We start from the raw sequence: 22015 nt of genomic DNA on the forward strand, positions 1-22015 counted from the left end.
CTTTTCCTCACTTATATTCGGATTGAGTTCCATTTCGTTGCATATTTATTTGTTTTTGACGCTTTCAAGTTTTGATCTTTAGCAGTTTAGTCTTAAATAGTTGATCTACGTAGCCAAAAGTTTATTTCTATTAGCTGTGGTAACGTTTTGTACTGGTCATAAAGTCCTCTGGACTTTACTACCAGATCTGCTATATATAAACTCTCCGCCAACACCAGATAGATGTGTAGTATATCCAGAGCTTTTGTATTAGGGTAAAATCCAACCTTCTGATAGTAACAGTAAGTTCTGCAGAAGCTCCGTAAATGTACTGAAGGTTTGCCCGGAACACCCTGATTGGGGTCGGTGGAATCTGGAATCTATTTGGCAGTCGACACCGCCTCTCAGTTCTTTTCCTTTACATTTTTATCTATACAATGTTCTTATAGTAATATCCGACGTAGTAAATATATTCCTAGTGAGTATGGATTTAATTCATTTGATGGTACATTCATGACGGAAGGTTAAATTTTCCTGTTGCGATAGTGGTAATAAACTTCCCTGAGGGATTAATAAATGCCACCTCTATGCCCATGACCGCAGATATTGTCAGTTTTTTGACAAGATGGTGTTTTTAAGATCTTTAACAAGACAGTGCAAGGCGTCTATGATGGATTTGCCTGATCGATAGACAAATTTTGATATAATAATATAATTTTTAAACTAAACACATACATAAGACAGTTTTTATGTATGTGTTTAGTATTTTTTCATAATTTTTAAAAGAAAAGAGGTTAGGTAATAGATCTATATAACTTTGGCTCCACTGGAAGATGTACGTCACTATTCGCAATAAAGCAAACCACAATACGTCGAGCAATAGTTTAAATTCGAATTAAACTTTCTGGTCAAAAACGCTATTTTGAAACGATTTTTTAGCGGCAAAAAGAGATTTGGAACTTTCCGGTATTTTGGACAGTTGAAGATCTAAGTACATACTCTTTAAGCACTATAAGACATATATTAATTTTATCTGCCTTTCTTTTTTTCAAAGATAGCTTATTTGATTAGCATAATTTCGTTATACAGTGTAGAATAGATAAGCAAAACTTTTGCTTAAGCTTTAGAGTATTTTTGTCCTGAAAATCATCATCATCATTGGTGCTACAGCCCTATAAAAGAGCCTGGACCTTCTCATGTCTATTACGCCAGTCAGTTCTATCTATTGCCAACTGTTGGCAGTTTGCTGCGCCTATTTGTCTACCATCCTCATCTACACCATCCCTCCATCTGAGTTTTGGCCTACCCCTACTTCTACTTCCCACAGGTTGTGACATAAGGATTTTTCTAGAAGGGTTGTTCTGCTGTGATCTTGCCAGATGTTCTGCCCATCTTAGTCTTCCTATTTTTATAAAGGATACTTCGTCGTTACCACCAAATATATGTTTATATCTGTGATATATCTCGTAGTTGTACCTCCTTCTTCAAACACCATTTTCTCAGATGACACCGCATATTCTTCTCAGGATCCTTCGTTCCATTTCTGACAGTTTGAGCAGAGACATTAATGCCATGAATGTTTTACAGCTCACTTCTTAGCTGGCTAACAGTAACATTGGAGCTCCTTAATGCCTGAAGGTGAACACACCTGTCATGTACCGGCTGTGTTGCTCTTGTTGGACCAGTGTGTCTTTCCCTTACATCACCAGTTTCTTAAAAACGCTGCCATAACTGTCCTACAGTAGTTTTGGAAGAATGCACAGCTTCTGCCACGACGCGGATGTTCATATCACCCTGTTTCATGCCAATAGCTCATAGCTATGTTTCACAATTAAGATGATTTCTTTGCATATTATGTAACTTAGTTAAAACTACAATAACAACAAATTCTAACTACCTTTGCAGCAAATATTGTACTGAATATACTTTTAAGTTGCATAGATAAACTTCAAAAAATTTACCTTTTTTTAAGATCATTTTATTGTGGTATAAATACCTAATAGCGTGTTCGCGTATGTTTTTAATGCATATCTACATGTTTTCATAATAATTATTGTTTATCGGATCTGTCTGGTATTCATACTTTTAGTTTACATAAAAAACTTTTACTTTCTTATTTAAGTGCCCAACCGTTAGAATAAATACATTTTCCAGTCCATTCACCCCAAAACATTCAGCCGAAGTATCGACCCACAAATATGAATTCTTCGAACAATAATGAATAAAAAAGAACGTGACTAAACGACAGGCAGTTGTAGTAGAATAGTGTGTGCTATAGTAATCAATATAATAATTATTTCAACAGATTATCATGACAAAGACGCCGCGAAGTTTGGGGACAGTTGAATATAATGATGAAACGTTGCTCAATGTTGCGCTTAGGTGCTTGTGTACGTGTCTATTGGCACAACCTAACGGCGTTGTATATTTAAACCGACGTTTGAAAACACCAAAGGGACTGGAATACCATTTAATTTACTATGATAGTATATTCGGTGTATAGTAATAATTTACCTGAAATCGCTTTTAACTACATATTGTCATTCCAATTTGATAAATATTTAGATATTGGCAGAATTTATACAGGGTGTGAGTAAAAAATAAGTGCGACAAACTTCAAGTGATAATTCTGCATGAAAAAATAACGACTGTTTGTTATATAAACATATGCCCTCAAATGCTTTGTTTCCGACATACGGGTGTTGAAATTTTTCTTAAAAACTGATAATGTATTGCCTGCGAGGTATGCAAATGACATTTGGTGGGTTTTAAGAGGTAGTTATTACGCATTTTTTCACACACAATTAAGAATTTTGTATTTATCGTTGGTGCGCATACGGGTAATAATCTGATTTTTTGTTTAAAGAAAAATATACGCCACTTATATATACGCCATATGTTTCAAATTAAAAATCATTTTTGAATTCCGCGTTTAATTTGTGACAAAAAAAATTGTCTTGTATTTTTTTATATGAGGCCGCCGTTTTTATGCAAAAAGATAAAACAACGCATATTTTTTATTTCTTTAATATATTGTCCAGTAGGCTGGACAACTATTGTCAACATTTATCTACTAATAATTTTTATTAATAAATATACTATTATTTATCTACTATTAAACATTTATCTTAAGCTTTTAGTTTGTTAAAAATTATTGTTAGTGATTAATTAATTATTCTTTTATTGATAAGAATGAAAAACTTCGCAAATGCGGGATTGTCGTGATGCATTTTGTCTATGGTCGAAGTAATGGAAATGCTCGACAAGCTCGACAATTGTATGCTGAGTTGTATCCGGGACGTAGGGTACCCCATCACACAATATTTGCTCGTCTTCACCAAAGTTTTCGTCACAGTGGTACATTTAAGAAACAAACAGCTGATTGCGGACGCCCTTGAGAAGTGCCAACAGTGCAACTAGAAGAAGCAGACTGGAATTAATTGCGGAGCCACCTGAAACAAGTACTCAAAAAATTGACAACTTATTGAACGCAAGCAACTTCACTGTACTTATTTAAAATTCTTCATCAGCTGTACCTGTTTCATATTTAACGTGAGCAAGCTCTACTACCTAGAGATTTTTTCTGTGTCTATTATTTTGCAGTGAATTCTTGATCAAATCGCTCAAGTTCGTAATTTTTCAAATGGCGTTATGTTTACTCACAAGGCTACTTTTGGGCGACATTGTATACGAAATTTCCATAATCACTTAAGTGCTGAGAAAAATCCACATCGAATCTTTGAAGCTCATTTTCAGAATCAGTCTTAAGTAAATGTATGGATTGGGCTAATTAATGATCATTTAATCGGTCCATATTTTTCCATAGTTTCCATAGTTTCCTACAGCAATAATTACCTATTATTTTTGAAGAAATTGCTCTACTTGCTCCAGCACCTATTTGGTGCTGGAGCAAGGCGCAGTATGGTGCACCAGCTCATTTTAGTATTAATGTGCACGTAATCACTTTGATACCGTATATCCAAATCGTTGGATGGGTAGGAGAGATACGGTACAGTGGCCAGCTCGATCACCGTATTTAAATCCTCTAGATTTTTGCATTTGGGATTTTCTCAAGTCCTTAGTTTATTCCATACCCGTTGAAAATGTTGACGACTTGAAGAAACCACACATTTAATATTTGCGCGACTTCGACAGTCAATGAGACGAAGACTTAAATCTTGTATCACGTCTAAGGGAGGTCATTTTGAACAATTGTAGCTTTGCGTTTAGTTAAAATTCTTTTAGTGTTTTATTTCTGTTATTGTTCTGGTTTAATGTTATTGTATTCGATATTTCTTGATAGTGTATTACAGAAATGAACAATATGCGCTAAGATGTTTTATTTTTTTTTGCGTAAGTATCTCAGTAACGTACGTTTTTCTTTTAAAAAATTGAGACCATTACCCATATGCACGCCAATGATGAATATAAAATCCTTAATTATATGTCAAAAAATACACAATAACCTTAATAATACTTTTAAACCCACCAAATTTAAATTGCATATCGTAACCGGTTTCAGAACAATAAATAAATAGTCAGTTTGTAAGAAAAATCTCAACACCTCTGTAGCTCCGAAACGAAGCATTTGCGGACATAAATTTATATAGCAAACCCTCATTAGTTTTTCATACAGAATCATCCCCTGAAGTACGTCGCACTTATTTACTAACGCACTGTATACATTTATTATTTGCAATATACTTTAAAAAATCCTATTTGGATTAAAAATTCTAGTAAAAAGTAGTAGCATACCTACAACGAATCAATAAAATGCCCATTTAGTGACTAGGATCATTTTTAGTAAAATTTTAGGAACACTTTCACACCAAGCCATGGAAAACCTTCAGCCTCAAACATCTTGGTTGAAACATACATACATCAATACATACATAATTTTCAGTACTGCTTTTAGTTAAACTTTTTGGAAACGCATAAACAATGGAATATTACCCAGGGACTCGCTGCTGTTGGATAAATATTTAAATCAGCGTGGCACCAATGAAATGAAGATTACGGTATCTGATGTCGAACATAATTAAGCAAGGGAATACTGTAACATGCATTACTCAGATGACAGTGGAGATGAAGTGGAAAAAGTTTCTACTAAATCCAACAATAAGACTTCTACCAATGGTGTTTCTAAATCTGAAGTAGTAAAATGTAAGGAATTGCTATGTAGGAAGAAAAAGATTGGTCAGATACCATCAACATTTTTCACCATACCATTTTTTTAAATATTTCTTCGATGACCATCTCATAGAATAAGTCGTTGAAGAAAGTAGTAGATACAGCGTTCAGAACATCAGAAATATCTACTATTCATAAATCATAAAATCTATTCTATTCAAAGCTCTATTCATAAAGAATAACTTGAACAAATATTTGGGCATTTATTACTTCTGTAGTTTCAATATCTAATATAAAAATGTATTGGAATTTTACTATTAAATTAGCAGTGGTCCAAGATGCTATGAGTCAAAAGTCATTTGAAAAAATTCGCTCTAATTTACATTTTAATAACAATCAGATTGATGCAGCCGGTGACAAATTACACAGATTACGACCTGTTATAGATTCCCTCTATCATCAGAATTTTTAACAATACCTATGGAAGAACTATAGATGAACAGATATGTGCAACAAAAGCTCGCCACCACATGAAGCAATACTTGCCGCTCAAACCACACAAATGGAGATATAAGCTTTTTGTGCTGGAGTTTCAGGTTTTTGTTATAAATTTGAAATATACACTGGCACGGAAAATGATCCGAAAAAACTACTACAAAATGAACCTGACTTAGGCGCAAGTAGTAATATTGTCGTGAGATTGGCACGTAAGATTCCCATAAATTGTTATCACAAGTTGTATTTTGATAATTATTACACATTCGTACCTGTAATTAGGTTATTGGCGAAACAAGGAATTCATAGTCTTGGGACAGTACGCAGAAATCGAATTACATGCTGCAAAACGCAAACTGAAGAAGTATTAAATAAATTACCCAGAGGAACTTCTGAACAATTTGTAGATTATGAAAGTATAGATATACGTAATGTTTTCTGGAGAGATAAAAAAATAGTTACATTATTGTCTTCATTCGTTGGTATTGATCCTATTCAAATAGTAGAGAGGTACGACAGAAAACAGAAAAAGAAGATCCAGTTGCTATGCCCTGCCATTGTAAAGTAATATAACCGTCATATGGGTTTGAGTTGATTTACTTGATAGCATCATTGGTAGATACAAAATAAAGATGAGGTCAAGAAAATGGTACATGAGGTTATTTTATTACCTTATTGACAACTATAATAAACGCTTGGCTTTTCTATCGACGATGTAATGAAGGCAAGCCAAATCTTTTAAAACTTGCACAATTTAGAGTTTAGCATGTACACTATGTACTATTGGCTCACAAAATGCGACGAAAAGAGGACGACCATCTGACTTGCAACAACAGATTCCATCTAAGACATCTCATCTCCAGAATGACAAGATTTTCTGACTCTATCATGATCTTAAGATAGAGCATAAAGGATATCAATTTCCAACCATTCATTCCCATACACAAATGAGCTATGGGTGAGGTATTTCCAAATTCAAATTAATGAAAACTAGGATCCAACCTTCGATGGCAAATGAAAATCTGGAGGGTACCTTGCTGATACTGAAGATCGGCTATTGAGTGATTAAATATAAGTCTATTATTTGTAATCAACGACACTTTGAGTGGAAATAACTAAAACTAAAATACATGCATAATTCATATAGTTGACAGTTAATATTATTCTTATTATTGTTTTTAATTTAATACTAGGCAATTAGTTAATTACTAATAATGTAGAGTCAATCAGTAACATACAATGTACCTACTCTAGCAGAACTAATTAGCAATAAAAGAACGTTTATTTTTTTAGCAACTAAATATTGGGACATTAGGAACAAATCTTTATTTTTAAAACGGAGTAGAATCGCCCTTAGACTTTATGACAGCTCGAATTCGGTTGGACATTGACTCGACTAAAGATATGCACTGTTTAGGGGTAACTTCATTCTAAATCTGCTCTATTTTGGCTTTAAGTCGTATAATGTCTTTGTGGATTGTTTCTTATTGGCTGTTTCATGTTATGCCATACTGTTTCAATTACATTTAGGTCAGGACTGCTAGAAGGACAAGAAAAGACGTTTGTAGTACGGTTTCCAAACCAGTTTTTTGTGGTTCTGGCTGTGTGACGGGCCTCTCCGACCTGCTAAAAAATATAATGCCAATATTTAATTTTACAATACGTGGTAGTAAGATCCACTAGAAAACTAAGTTTCTGTAGCTGGCTGTATACCATGTATCACAAAAAAATTTTTATTTCAAAATTTTAAGTAAAAGGTATAAATAAAACACCCAAACGGGCTATAACACAAATACAGAACGTTTTCGGAATGTAAATTCCATTATCAGTGTAACCTAAAGTAATTAACCACTTTAATTAAAATAGGTTACACTGATGATGGAATTTACATTCCGAAAACGTTCTATATTTGTGTTATAGCCCGTTTGGGTGTTTTATTTATACCTTTTACTAAAAATTTTGAAATAAAAATTTTTTTGGTAGTAAGATGTTTTACTGCAGATCTTTCGCAGCATTTACGGTACCTCCAATAAATTCGAAACGTCTTAACCCTGAAACTGCCATACAACCCCAATTTATCACTCTTTTATGAAATTTTACAGTCAGTTTCAAACAGCCCTTGTGAAAAGCCTCATGTTGTGTGCGGATAATTCGTTTGCGGTAATCATTATAGGCGAGTGGTTTATCCCTAAAAGGCGCTTGGAAAAAAAATTTTTTTAAAGACAATTTCATTTTATGTAAAAACAATAATTTCCCGAATTACTTCGAGTAAAATTTTTTACTTTTTCTATCTTGGTAATTTTTCTAAAAATGCTTCCTTTTCAAGTTATTTTCAATTTTTTGTTGAAAAATGCCTTAAAAATTTTACTCGATTTTTTTTGTTATTTATTAATAACAATTTCCGGTCCACTTGGAAAAATTACAAAAACATACTTTTGAATTTGCAAAAAATCTAGTCGATTTATACTCTGCTTAAGGGGCAAATCGCTCGCCTTTTAACGCATACATCGAATTTTGATCGAACTAAAAATTACCAAGGATCATCTTCTACCGACCAAGAAAGCTAGTCTTGCTTGTATTTTTGCTATTAACAGTGGATTTTCCTTTGCCTATAAAAAAATATAATTCTTTAAACTACGAGTACACTTTTAAATTTATCCAGTTTTATGTAACCACTCGTCAGTCAGCTGTAACTTGCCTTATAGTATTTCTCGAACCTTTTTTTCAAACTTTTAGTAAAAATTTCCTACTCCTATCGGAAACTTATTTTGGATTACCGGGCTTTTACCTTTTTTTATCTAAGATACTTCATTTTTCTCTACGTTCCCCATATTGCTTAATTCTATTCTACACTATAGTTTTAGGAATATTAAGTTCTTCCCCTAGTTCACGATTTGTGTTATTTCGGCATCTTGTTAATAAGCGTAAACATTCAGCATAATTGTTAATCACCAACTCACGAATTTTTGATTTTATATAAATACCACGCACCATTTTATGGAAATAATACAGCAATTCACTGAATTTGACAAGAAATTGTAGAATATAGTGTCGTTTATTGGAGTGTCCGGCTGCATTGGTTTCGCAGCCTACTTGCCATATCTCGTTTGGTTTTTAGCAGTTACTTTATTCTCTCCTACTAATCCTACTATTTAGTTGTCACTATTTTTACATATATAGCAGGGGAACAATATTTAATAGATCAGTCCAAATTCTAGCATATGAAGACGACGTGGATATTATAACAAGAACTAGGGCGAGAACTGCGGAAATCCTAACCGAGCTAGTAGCAGCCGCAGAACGAATGGGGTTACAGATAAATCAAAATAAAACCAAATTCATGGCGACTAACACAAACACAAGAGCTGGAAATGCTGACACAAATTTAATCATCAATGACCAAAACTTCGAAGCAGTCAAAGAGTTCATATATCTAGGGATATCGGTTAACCCCAATAATAACACATCTGAGGAAATAAAAAGGCGAATAATAATTGCAAACAGGTGTTATCATGGTCTATCAAAGTACTTAGCTAACAAACGTCTGTCTCAAAAAACTCGTATAAGGCTGTATAGAACACTGATAGTCCCCGTTCTCACATATGGATCAGAGGCATGGACGCTAACGAAAACAGATGAATCCGCTCTATCCATTTTTGAAAGAAAGGTGCTACGCAAGATATTCGGAGCAGTCTGTGAGAACAGAATATGGAGGCGTAGATACAACTTCGAACTGCAGAATATCTACAAGCATACGTTTGATGGTAAAGATATTACCACTATAATTAAGCGAAACCGCCTGCAGTGGGCAGGACATGTAGCCCGGGCCCCTGAGTCAAACATGATAAAAAAGATTCTAACAGCGCAACCCGTGGGAATGAGAAGACGGGGTAGACCAAAGCTGAGGTGGATGAACGGGGTAACACAAGATGCCGAGAAGATCGGAGTCGGCAACTGGAAAATGCAAGCGAGGGACAGAATAGAATGGCGTAGAAAGCTTGAGAAGGTCGAGGCCCTCGAGGGCCTAAGGGCTGGGATCTAAGGGCTGTAGCACCAAGATGATGATGATGATGATGATGATGATGATTTTTACATATTTACATGATCCTTGTTGCATTAATAAGCTATATGAGACGTATAAAAAATGTTTATTAAGTTTCGTGATTATTTATTAGTTAAAATATTGCTTATTTAGCATTATTATCATAATTATTAAAAAATAATACTAAATTAACGGTTATTATATTAACACTTAAATTTATAGTTATATATTTTACCGTGTATCAATATACATATAGCTGTTAGGGCTCATATTATCATTTTTAAAATTGACATAAGAATGTTTCCATTTTTCAATAACGCAATTTTTTATCTTTTGTCTTATAACTTATTAATGAATTTTGAGAAGGTTTTACAATTTGGTGGGCTAATTACAGTTGCAACCCAATTTTCCAGTAAAAAACCTTTTATTCAAGTTTTATTAAGAGTTCTTATGAGCCTTTTTATCTTGACACAATTATGCTTGACTGTCAAAATATATTCATTTGCATGTTTTTATTTAAATTGCGTTTGAGCGAAATGTAAACAACAATTTCAGAATTTATTTATTCCTTTTCTTGATTTTTAAACAGATTATTACTGTGACATCAGCGTCGCACCAAATAACTTGCATACAAAGATATTAAAAATTATCCATACACAAAAAATAAACGTCCTTCGACTAAAAGCCAAATAATACAAGAAAAAAATATCAAAACTAGGCTTTTACTTTTATCTGCATAGACACTACGTGTTGAATATCGCGAATGCTATGCACTCAATTATGCAATGATTCATTGAAAAAACTGTCTTCGCTGAAAATTACTCAATACTTTTGTACTTGCATCTGGTGCTATGTGGGAATTACTTAACCTTTGTACCAGAAAGAGGTGTGTTTTGTTTATTTATAGGAATCCAAAGTTTATTGACCAAACACATATTTATCAACCAATAGCAAATCGAAAATCAAAGGTGTCGTATGCGGTTTTTCCTAAACCGAATTTTGCGTAAATTAAATACCTATTATTTATCGAGTCATTAAAAATGACTATGCAGAATATAATCTGTTTTATATTGATGGGAATTTAAGCATTTGTGGTCCAAAGTAAAATTTCTCGTACTTTGAAACGGTTTATTTTACCAATCACATATCACATCCAACTACATACCTCCCGCAATCGTATTGAGAATTTATTCAGATAATGAACTCAAATTGTTTGCGAGCCTCTCACGTCATCAATTTAATATAATTTTTTATGTGATTTATATTCTGTTCTACTGATGATTGTTCTGTTGTAATTTTCCGTCTGGCTTGCTTCGCGAATTGACCGAGGCGACTTTAATCAGTGACGGCACAATAGGGTCAAGGTTGTTATAAGAATTAATAATTAAAATGGAGCAAAATGCTTAGAAGAAAGGTTTAATGTGCACTTTATTTTAAACTTACAATTTTCTTCACTTTTAAGTGTTCCTAGTATACCCTTACGATAGTTTATACTATAGTTCTACTATATATCGCGTTTTTTTATTTATAAAAAAGATCGAACTGATTATATACTTATACAGATATATAGATAGATTATTAGATTATACTATATATTATACAGAAATACAACAAAACTTACGCATACAACATAAATAACGCAATTACAATCAAGGGCGGATCCAGGACCGATTTTCCGGAGGGAGATGAACTTTTTTTAGGGGGATACCGGGGGTCTGGGAAATATTTTTAAAAATTAGGGTAAAATGGTGAGTTTTAAGGTACTTTTCACAAACTTTTGAGTACCATAAAGACATTCAAAACTTTTCTTTATTAAAGTATTTTTATTTGTCTAGCAACGAAAAATCAGCAAATTTTAAAACTCCATAAAGTTATAAATATAGTTAAGTTTCTGAAATTAAAATAGCGTAAATAAAAGGCGAATAATCTTGGCCAAGTTACTTTATTTGTCTAGTACAAAAATTATTCTTGTATACTAAACCTTATAACTACAACAAATTCGAGTCATCTGGCTCGCTGATGTGCAAATAGCTTTATTACTTTTTCAGTGTCTACTTTAATGTCTTGGCGAACATGAAGGAGGCAAAGGACGTAAGTCGAGTTTTACCATCCTTGTTCTCAGCCAAGCCTTCACTCTTCTTAACGTAGAGAAGCTGCTGTAGCTACACTGACTAAAAAATAATAAAATGCAAATTGAACGTCTGTAATATTCTTCAGGGCCACCTGGATGGTTGGCTCACTTAGTGTGTCTACCCAAAAATCTAGGTAACTTGACTTCAACGTACAATTCGTCTGTTCGGTAAATATTTTACTAAAACTTTCTTCGCAGTTAGATCTTCTATTTTTTAAAGTCGACAACAGCCTTAGTGGCCAGGTTAGCATCATGAGATTTTTTTTAGAAATCGGTTTAGTGACAATATTAATTTTAGTATTTCAATCAGTAACATCACTGAACACTAGAAACTCAGATATGCATAAAGAATTAAGCTTGATAGAAGATAAAGTTGATGCAGGTATAGCAGTCTTGGGATTCTTCTATGTTGAGATAGATGTTAGTGTTTCAATTATATGTTAAATGCCCGATCTGAACTGAATTACGCTTTCATAGCGCTCAAGCCATTTCATTTCGCATAAACTAGTTAAATTTTGTCCGAGTTTCAATTTTAAAAGTTTATTTCTCTTGCCTGATATATTAAAAAATAATATTACCGACTTCATTGTTCCCACTGTATTTCTGATGGACGATACATTAATAGAAGTTGAAAGGGAGTTGTTTAAAATATGGTTCAGGCAAGGACATCTAACTGCATTTGTTGTGACATTTTTTATTTCTGTTACTCCACCGACTACTTTAGAGCTCATTACACTACAACTATCAGTACCGATTTCTACACATTTCTTCGGATCCAAGTGAAGTCCTTTCAACAAGTTTAATACTATTTTTCCCAAGGCTTCTCCTATTAGGTGTTGTTCCTGCCCTCCTTCTTGATTTTCAGTAATTATTTTTATATCCTCTTGACAAAGTCTTCACGAATGTTGTTATTGTGTATGTATCTCAAATTTAGAGAAAGCGGTTCCATGTGGGATACGTCGGTCTTTTCGATACATATGACAGAGTAATTATCTGCACTTTAAACCTGATTCATAATTTGTTCAATTATTTCTTCACCACATGTTATCAATTGATTTTGACTGTTGCTACTAATGTATGTTGTCGGGAAGATGCTGTGGATAGGTGTTGTTAAACACTTCATCTCCTGATGCTATTTTAAACCTTAACAATTCCCGGAAATACCCCTCATTGCTAGGTCCAGCATCTTCGCCCGGAAGCAGAAGGCCATCATCACAGATAGAAGGATGGACGCAGGCGCTCAGTTTGTTGCTTTCTTCAACAGAGCGCGGTTGTGTTATACACGCATAGCTTAAGTTAACTTATACTTTACCTCGTTCAGAACAACCTCTACTAACCTTAAAACTAAAAACATTTTTCTCGTGGCAAGCGGGATATGTGATTGAAACTAATAATATTTGAACTAAAAATATTTAAATTTATTTTTTTTTTAATTCTTGGGGGGAGTGGGTATGGCCCCCATGGCCCTCCCTCTGGATCCGCCCTTGATTACAGTATTACTTCACTAAAAAGGATATAACCATCAGCTTCAACATTATAAATCATATTGCCCACTATGTTAGGAATACACATTATTCGGGCCAACAAATTCGGGCTTTTCCAATTCCAAGCAAGCAAGTTTTAAACCACATACAGTCGTCAAAAATATAATAGAGAAAATGTATCAGTACAACCTGCATGTTCTGGCTTATTGGTTTAGTTCCAGTGCCATAAAACAAAACACACACACACACACACACACACACACACACACACACACACACACACACAAAACCTGCATGTATGCCTTGTATTTTTAATGCATTCGATTCTCTGGTAATCTGGATATGAATTAAATTTCTGGAGGAAAATTGTAGAATAGACCCAAGATAAGCTATTTAATTTAAACATTGACCGTGATAGATAAAAAATTACAAAGGAAAGGAGGAGGTATTAACATAAAAGGGAAATAACAAATCTTAAATACGTCGCTGAAATCTCACTGAATTAACAGAGACTTTAGAAGAACTACGGGAAAAGCTATAAGACATAGTACTAGTAATAACCAGAAGCTTCTTGCTTGTTGGTGCTCTTGATGCTTGTTCATGTGCAGATTGGACTTCTATGAAATGTTGTCATTCTATCTTTTGCGCGGTCGGCCGATACTTCTACCGTTCGGTAGAATTTCTAGCTAGTTTGAGAACTCTGGTCTCCTCCAGTCTACTTATGTTTTCTTCATTCTACTTATTAATTTATACTTTTTCTATTTGATCATCATCATCATCATCCAACCTTCATTTTTCACGTCCACTGCTGGACATAGGCCTCCCTTAAACTCATCGATTCTTTGGTATTCTATTTGATATTCTTATTCTTCTATTTGGTACCCACTCGATTATACACTCTACGTTAGATTGTCTTCTTAGATCTTGACACCTCTTTTAATCTCTTAAATATGTATCCTCTTTTTTTATTGATGCTTTTCACTTTCCATTTTTCAAAACAAAAATAGGATTATGCTGTAACTTCAAAAATAAGTCACTAACAAAATAACATCAGAATTAAGAGCAGGTAAAAAGAATGGATTAATGATTGATTGATTAGGGAAAGAGCCGGGGTGACTAAACTCTAAAAAAGATTCAAGAACGAAGACTGCATTGGTTTGGTCATGGCAAACGTAGAGATGAAAACTATGTGAGGCGAGGATAGAGCTGTTAGAAGTTGATGGAAGGAGAGGTAGAGTAAAACCGAAAAAAGATGGAAGGACAGTGTGGCAGAGGAATTGAGAGAGAAACGTTTAGATAAAGAACAAACGATAGACATAAATGAGTGGCGAAGAAGAGTAAGGAAGAGCGACCCCTAAAATAGGAAAAGCTGAGGAAGAAGAAGAAGAAGCAGAAGAATGGAATAATAGACATAGTAACAACGAAAAATAAGAATCCCATTTTTCTTCTTCTATCTTCTTATTAGTCAATTATCTCTGTTTCTGTTTTCTTGGATTGTACCCTCATGTTATATTGTGACTCCATCTTTTTCGTGGTCCTCCAACGGAGATTTTTTTCTTACTATTTTGACTACCCTATCGTATGTCATTCTGCTTATATGATTGTACCATTCTCTCTTCCTGTTTAGTATCCAACGCCTATCTTTTCTACCTTAAATACTGCTTTGATTTCGTCACTTTTTTTTCGACCTCTCTACCGTCTATGTCTTATCGCCACTTTGTAAATTCTTATCTTAGTTTCCATCCTAATGTGTTTGTTTCTCCATATAGTATTGTTTATATATCCTGCTGCTCTATTAGCTTTTTTCTTTTACCTCTACTTGTACATTACCGTAACTGGATAGTGTGATGCCTAAATAGCTGATTTCCATAATCGGTTAAATGCTGGTTTTCTTCTATTATACATCTGGTCGGTTCTTTGCTGAGACTATTGTTTTCCTAACAATAAAAACACTAAAAACTTAATATTTTTACACTTCCATAAAATTTATTACAATTTATTATTACTACAGCTGTTTTGGTACCTTTCTTAATCATGTATTTTTACTATGCGTCTACACTTTATAGCCTTTAACTGAATAAGTTGAGTAGGGGAGAGCTGTTTGTCTCTTTAGACAAACAGCAATGTAATTGTCTCTTTAGACAATTCAGAATTTTATCTCTATTTTATAATTCATTAATTTCCATAGATTTTAATAAAGATAACTTAAGGTATTTATTTTGAATATCGAGAATTAAAATTGACCATTAAAAGACTGATCGTGATTTAAAAGACTGATCGTGATCTAGAAGGTGAAGTGCGTACGTACAATATATTTTTCTATTATTAAAATCCCCTGTGTGTTCTGCTATACATTTGTTAAATGTTCTATCAGTTTGACCGAAGTAAGTTTTTGGGCAGTCACCACATGTAAGTTTGTATAACCCTGCAGTCCTGTTAAAAGCATGTGTATTTTTCTTTTGGCTCTTTTTGTTCTTAATATACTTGCTTAAATTGTTGCTTGTTCTAAAAGCTGGTGTTATTTCTTTCTTTTTTATGTTTGACTATTTTACTTGATGTATTTGTAATCGAGCAGAAGGTACTGGGTTTTTCTCTGGTGGCGAAAAGACTAATTTCAGGGCTTTTTTTATGCAGTTTTTGCTTTAAAATTTTGTTTATTATTTGGTCGCTGTACCGATGTTCAATTATATCTCGAAGTTATTTTTTGACATGGGAATTTCTGTTAATCTAATGTAACAAGTTATGGTAAGCTGCTGATTTATGTTGTGTAGGATGAGATGATGAATCGGGTATAGTTATGCCAGTATGGGTAGGTTTATGAAATACGGAGAACTTGTTTGTTTTTAAGTCTGATCATTTTTAAATCTAAAAAATTTATGATTGATTTTTTTTTGTTTCTTTTATAAATTCAATATGACTATGGAATGAATTAATGTACGAGAATTAATGTACTATAAGAATTGGTAAAGTTGCCTGTTAGTTTCTGCAAAGCATATCAGTATATCGTACAAGTATCTCTACCAATATAAAAACTGTTAGAATACTGGATGTTTTGAAATATTTGTTTCTAGATAATCCATAAACATTTCTGACAGCAATGGGCTTAGAGGATTACCCATGATAAGTCCTGCACTGTTACTTGTATATATTTGATTATTAAATTCAAAGTAGATTTATGCAAATTTCTAGAAGATGTAAAATTTCAGATGTAAGGATTGGATTTGTAATATGATGGTCTAAAAGGTTTTTTACTATAACAAAAGTTTCTGTCGGAGGAATACTGGGAAAAAGATTTTTTACGTCAAATGAAATTTAACTGGAGTTGTTGGGAATTGAAAATGTTGTATTTTATTAACTAGTTCTATTGTATTTTTTACGGTAAATTTAGATGAAAATTTAGTGTGTGTTCTAAAAATAACCTTATAACAGTTTTTTTGAAATTTTGTATGACGGAGCTGTCTAAAAAGAAACCATAGGTCTTATTGGGTGGTCAGGTTTGTGTAGTTTAAGTTTAGTTAGTACATATTTGTGTTCTGTTGAATTTAGTATTGATTTTGAATTTTCTAACCTCAGTTTAATTTGTTTTTGGTCCTTTTTTACGCATCTTTGTTTATTGTTATATTTTGATTTTTTAAAAATTCTATTGTCTTATTATTTTATTCTATTGCAATTATAGCATTAGTAGTGTTACCTTTTCCTGCTTTTGTAAACACTATGTTGTTTGCCTGTGATATATTAGAGGTCCAAATTAGATCATTAGAGAATAGAAATTTATAGAACCAAATAGCCATTACAATTAAAAATCTTCTAATGTTTTAATGATATCTAATGGTGTTTGTCTATTATATAAAAGGCGAATAACGTCCTTAGATAAGATGAATGGACAAATAAATTAAATACGCAGATCATAACACACACGTTTTACTACTATAGTATAGTAAGTTTAATTAATGGACATTTTTTTTTCAGGTAAGTTTGAGATTTTCTTGAACATTTGGAAAGCAATGTAATTAAACGAGGTAAGAAAATCTTTTGCAAAATATTATTCTTTACACTTATACATTTATAAAAAGATCTGCAAAGTCTAGTATTTTGTTTTTAATGGTGTTTAATACAGGATAATTAATTGGCGAAAACATTATAATGCGTGTAACTGAGTATTTTGAAACAATTTTTTTATCAACCCACTAACGTTACTATCGAGGCCATAATATATCTACAATATCTATTATAGGAACTGTTTTATTTTTAATACATATCTGAATTTATATTTTTAAATATTTATACTTAAAAATACATGCTAAAAGTCTAATTATACTAATAATAATCTTACTGTGATTGAGGAAATTTTAACTAATTGATTTTCAAAGTTATTCTCAAGAAGTACAGGCCGTGTTTTTTAATGAAATTTTAAAAAGTTAAAAGCATGAAACAATTTGATTTTACTCATTTCGTATGTGGAAAATGGCATTCTTTCAACATAATGGCGTAATTTAATCAATGACAATACGCAGTAGGCGCTCGATATCCATAATATATACATATACATAACCCTTTGTCTCTGCCTAGATTAGATTTATCGAGTTCAGTTCGTATTTATAAGGTGGAAGCCATCACACCACATTTATGGGCCATACCATCGACAACAAAATCGATGTAGCTAGGACGAAGTGTCGCCGGAACCCTTTATTAAAAGATTGCCGACTATTGATTATTGTACTGCTAATACATCATCATCATCATCATCAGTAGCTCGACAACCCTATCTGGGTCCTGGCTTGTTCTAGGATTTTCCGCCATTCTGTTCTGTTCCTTGCTTTGTTTTTCCAGTTGGTAATCTTAAGTGTTTTCAGATCTTGTTCCACTTGTTCCATGTATCTAAGTTTGGGTCTTCCCTTTGACCTTCTTCCTACTGGTGTTTGCCTCATTATATGTTTTGGTGTTTCAGTCTCCAACATCAGTTCAACATGGCCCATCCAGCGCAGACGTCCGATCTTTATGGATGTTATGACCTCGGGTTCATTGTATGCTGTGTATAGTTCAAAATTATATCTTCTGTTAGCATTTGCCACGTTTGACTATACTGTCTTGTTTGCTTCTCTCTTCCTTCGTTAATATGCTGATATGCCGATAAGCCTGCGGGAACCTTCGATTTCTTCAGTGGGCTCTCCAAGCAGCTATCTGTTATTGTCTGCAGACTTTTTCAAACTCTCTAAAGTTTGAATAATCCAAATATTCATGCAATATTTGCACATTTCGACAGCCCAGAGGACAGAAAACAATTATTTTGTTTCCATTAGGTAGTAATGGCACTTCTGTGTTCGAACCACTGAAAGCGGGAAGATTTTGAAGACATTAGTAAGACTTTTTGGTTTGAATCTGAATCAGCTCGAACGGCCGATGAAGTAGAAATGTAGAAATACTGAAATCTAGTGAAATCTACTGATTCTGATTCAAACGTGATAAATTTGACTAATTTGTGCTCTAATGCCATAATATATTTATGGATTTTATTTCTTCAGATCAATATATATATATATATATATATATATATATATATATATATATATATATATATATATATGACAGAAGAGAACAAGGAGGATAACTAGAGAAATATGGAAGCAATTGGTAAAGACTTATATTCAGGAGCAGACGGAAAAAAAGTTAACGAAGAAGAATAGGTTTTCCCTTCTAATCTTATATAATAATTTAAACTTATTCCATAAGTTTGTCCTTTACCAAATTGACTTAAGCTATCTCTTAAAAAAACTAGACAATCCTTAATGAAAAGTAATCCTATTTTTGTTGTAAAGTGAGCATAGGATATCAATAAAAAAAAATAATATTGAAACAAAGAAACAAAACAAATTTTAAAAACCATTATATTTTATTACTTTTTTTAATTATATTTATATTCGACAGTATCTGTATGTAGCACTATAAACGTTTTTTTTTTTGGAGTGTGTCCTTCATTCTTAAAACTTCCGGTGTAAGTTATCATTATTTTTGATATCCTATTGATTTCCTAGAAAGGACACTCTTGTATGTTTTGAATTATTTTAAATATATTTATTATGGGTTTATTTGTTATGGTCTTCGCTTTCCGACATTCGTTCCAGAATCCACCAATTTAATTGCCCTTTTTGTATCAATGTCCATGCGCATTTGATCTACTATGATAGTTCCTGAAATGTATGAAATTTTTAAAATTTACAAACGATTTCTTTTGAAACCTCTATTTTTTCCATGTGGATACTCCTTATGGGAATTGTTTAACAGTATTTGACAAATATATACTTTTACATTTACAAAGAATGAAAAATATTGAAAGTTATTTCTCCCAACACTTTTTTAATGTCGTTTCAATATTTGAAACGGCACACCTGCGTGTTATAAAGAAACTCATGAATCTGATTGATTTTGATTTATTACAAATAAATAACCTAATATTAACGAACATTTTTATTGCTTGTAATTAAACAAATATATAATGGCTAAACTTTTATCAAGGATATTTAAATTTACTGCAAAATTGACGTTGAACAAAATTTATTAAGAGTCCCAAAAATGCCGCGCAAAAATCGCTGTGCATGTGATTTAAATAAAAACTGTTCAATATATTTATGACGATAAAGGAATTAAATGGTTAATAAGAATATTCAATTGTACTCATCAGGCAGGTACCATACCTGCCAACTTGATTTAAATCAACGTATATACTTCGAATTTTAGTAATATATATTTAGTGCCGTTTCTCATTATGTGTCCGAAATATTCTAACTTTCTACTTTCTCGTTTTAATCGTGCACATTCCTACTCTTTTATTCCCGATTCCCCATATCTTTTCCGTCCATGATATCCTAGGAATCGCCTATATAGCCATATCTCGAAGACTGCAAGTGTATTCTCCATCGTTTCTGTGAGCGTCCATGATTCGTTTATACTATTAAAAAATAGTGTGTAAATATGAGCACTGAATATAGCACTATTAGTTTCATGAGCCATTTGCTTAAACTTTTCCTAAAGATACTTGTCCGAATATACAAGAAATATCAAAACAAACTGTTGAAAACATTTAACAACAAATTATATTAAAACTTTATTGGAACAAGAAATCAAAGAAATACCAAAAATAGCAGAAAAATTTATAACGAAAAGAGAATAGCGAAAAAAAGCGACTAGGATACGCAGAAGAAAAAACAGAGGATTTGAAAAAACAAGTACAAGAAATCCTAGAGAATAACAACAAACACGAAAGCAGAATATTCTATAAAAGAATAAAAAAAGCACACAGTCATTTAGACAAAAATTGACGATGGCAAAGGCAAGGTTGAAGAGCTACTAATAGAGAAGCAAACAACTATAGGGAGATGGAAAGAATGCTTCGAAGAAAACCTAAACGTAGACATTAAAAATGAACAAAACGGGAGAGTATATTAAACGGCGGAGCAGTACATTGAAAATTAGAGTTATGAAAAAGTGGTTCAGATAAATAAGAAACTATAAAACAATAAAACGTCAGGGATGGACGGAAATTCGGCAGAATTATTAAAACATGGCGGATCCGATCTCTGTGGAAGAATTCATTATCTACTAATATTAATATAGACCAAATGCTGGAGGAATGGGCAGTTGGCCTTATACAGCCAATATATAAGAAAAGTAATTGATGGATTCGACCGTTACTTGATGGAAATTCATTTTATGTAACAATAAAACACTGAAAACTGTGTTTTCAAAACTTCCACAAAATTTATTTTAAATTCTTATCACTGCAGCTGTTTCGGCTGATTGCCTTTCTCAAGTGATCTGAAGTGTAAACCCATGCCAAAAACAGATCACTTGAGAAAGGCAATCAGCCGAAACAGCTGTAGTGATAAGAATTTAAAATAAATTTTGTGGAAGTTTTGAAAACAAAGTTTTCAGTGTTTTATTGTTACATATAAGAAAAGCGCTAAGGGAAATGTCAAAATTATTGGTCAATTACATTGCTAGTGTACAAAATTCTTTCTGGTATTATTTAGAATCGATTGTTAGAATACTCGGAGAATATGATCAGAGAAGAATGATTCAAGAAAAAGCTTATAAATACGTCGTAGAACTATATAATATGTATATACACTTTTAACAAGTTTTTGATAGTGTGAAAAGAAAGAAAATGTTGGAAGACATGCGATTCGTAATCAAGGTATATCTAACAAATATATCAGGCTCATAAAAATGACATTGCAAGGTTCAAAAGCCGTGATTATAGTAGAACTGACTCCTTTATTTAACATGAATTTGGGAGTGAGATATGGAGACGCACTATCAATCATGCTGTTTAACTTAGTTCTTGAGGTAGTCATCAGAAAAACCAATGTAACCGTCAATATAAATAGTAAATTTGTACAAAATTAGTGCGTATAAAGATGATATAACTATCATTAGTGGGAGCAGGCAACGACTAATGTAAGTGTTCAAGGAAAATACCTGGATAATAACAAAAAAGATGAAGCGTAACTAAAGATATTCGAGAAAATGACTGGGATATGTCCAAATACAAGAAGATACAAAATCAACAAAGAAAATATTACAATGGAAGCCGATAGGAAACGGGAAAAAAGGAAGACCCATAACGAGGTGGTTAGATGACGTGGTAAACAACCTGAAAATAATGAATGTGAGACAATGGAGGAGAAGGACACAAGAGAGCTCTGAATGGAAAGACAGCCAGGCAGGCAAATATCCATCCAGTGTTATGATGCCAGA

The 22015-nt window shown here is 32.9% G+C and overlaps 1 protein-coding gene across 2 annotated transcripts in view; it reads left to right on the forward strand.

Annotated features, from left to right (window-relative positions):
• LOC140432444 (solute carrier family 2, facilitated glucose transporter member 1-like) overlaps window positions 1–22015 on the forward strand; it is a 219037-nt gene that overhangs the window by 92263 nt on the left and 104759 nt on the right. The window lies entirely within an intron of this gene.

Source organism: Diabrotica undecimpunctata, chromosome 1 (genome assembly GCF_040954645.1).
Source record: "Diabrotica undecimpunctata isolate CICGRU chromosome 1, icDiaUnde3, whole genome shotgun sequence".
Classification (NCBI taxonomy): Eukaryota; Metazoa; Arthropoda; class Insecta; order Coleoptera; family Chrysomelidae; genus Diabrotica; species Diabrotica undecimpunctata.